Here is a 2,230-nt window from a genome sequence, read left to right on the forward strand (position 1 = left end):
GGCCCTACAGACAGGAAGATTGGTATTGATCATTGGTTTGCTTTAGTTCCACCTCACTTCTTCACTAAAGCCACACATGCATTGGTTTGCCCTACATAACGTTGTTGAGCTCAACTTATGGTAATATGGCCTTTGAGAGAAACTCACCGAGAAAACGACTGCTGGTGAGGTCCTTTATGCAGCTTGCTGCCTCAGCAGCCTCACCTTAGGTCAGCTGGTGGGCCTGGCAGTTTCTTCAGGATCGAACTATAACTGTATGATATCTGCTTGCTGAAAGGACTAGACTAGATGTCTGGTGTCTGCCTGCCTAGAGGACTGGTGTGCAGATGCTGAATCATATTTGGTTTTCGCTATAGGACTGAAGTGCCGCCCTGCAAAGAACTATTGCTGAATATGTCCACTTCTCCCATATCCTAATAATTTTTCTCTTCCATTACCTCTGCTAGGTGTTGGGCTAGATGAGAGGATGAACCCTTATTAAAAGTAGGTTGCAAAAAAATTATGCCTACACTGGAGATTTCAAAAGCCTAGGGTAAAATTAAATACTAGAATCCAAAGGAATATAGTGAATAAATGACATATATATATATATATATATATATATATATATATATATATATATATATATATATATACACACACACACACACACACACACACACACACACACACACATATCTATATATATATATATATATATATATATATATATATATATATATATATATAGTCTTCCTAACTACTCTAAAAGTTCTTCGTGTACTTACTATGGCTTTCAGTGTAGTTTTATGGTCTCTGCATCTATATCTCTTTTATGTGCTTTTTTGGGCGGGTGGCAGGCTCTTTTCCTTCTGTTTGTTTATTTCATCCTATTCTGATACATTATGTCTTGTTTTCTGTTATTATATATATTTTTGTATTATTATCCCGTATAAGTTTGTTTGTTTTCTAATGAGAGACAGAAAGGGGGGTAGATCCAGATGGGAGGAGAGATAAAAAGGACAAATTGTAATCAGGATAAATTATGTGAGGAGGAAAAAAAACTATGCTTAATAAAAGAGAAAACAGTAAAAAAAAAATAGAAAAGTAATTAAAGAGAGGATAGTGCAGAGAAAGCAAAACTGAAAAATCATCATAAACTTTTGCCCCTTTCCTCTTTATTTTTTGGTGCTGGGAATGGAATTCAGGATCTTGTACATGTGATACAAATGTTCTCAGAGCTTCCTTCTCCCTACTTAAAGAAAAAAATATTATATTTCTTCAAAGAGAAAAGTATTTTCTTTTGGCCATAAATTGAAGAGAAATATGAAATATGTTATTGTATAAAAGAGACAGACAGCATTCATCCCGAGAAACATGAGTTAGTGTTTAAGAGGCAAAGTGGCCACTTTAGAAAGAGGACTTTACAGGTGGTGACAAATGTACTTCAAAATGTGATTGAATTCTTAATATTGGTTTATAATTGCTAGTTAAGTAAAAGATATACTCATTTTATGCCAGTACTGCAAGTAGGAAGAGAATTCAAAACGTGTTATGTATAATTGTATTACATAAAATGCAATATGTGGATTTTTAAAATAGTGCCTGTAAAATGTGCTAGATATTAGTTATCATGAATTAGATAATTCCTACACCAGGCTATTAATAAACCATTACAAACAAATAAAATGTTTAAAAATATAGAAAAGTTAATGTTGATAATGGATGGTGAGCATTAATAAGGGAAGGCTTCATAGATCACAACCAACTTTAAAAAGATAAAGGAATAACGTAAACGTTACCTATAGAAATAAATGGAATGGTTTTATACACTGGAAACACATTTTAAAAATCGGCTAACACTTAGGAGAGGTTTGTAATCCAAAGAAAAACGATTCACAGAACTGTGAAGTAGTTTACTAGTACTTATGTTTGTACAAATGTGTGTATGTGTTGAGGACACAAGACAACTTTGTATAGTTGGCTCTCTTTGTCTACTCTGGGCTTCAGGCAATGAACTTGGCTCATCAGGCATGCCCTGCAAAGGCCTTTACGCACTGAGCCATCTTGCTGTTTTTTGTTTGGTTTTGTTTTTTGACACAGTAATTAAGGTAGTAAAAAGCATAGTCAAGGTTATATACCTAAGAGATCCATTGTTAAGCTGGTGCTGGAGAAAGTATGCCACTCAGGCTAGCTTTGAGAGTTTAAAGTCTTTTGACATTTCCAGTACACATTTCAAGATATGAGCTCT

The sequence above is a fragment of the Micromys minutus genome, assembly GCF_963924665.1.
Source record: "Micromys minutus genome assembly, chromosome: X".
Taxonomy (NCBI): Eukaryota; Metazoa; Chordata; class Mammalia; order Rodentia; family Muridae; genus Micromys; species Micromys minutus.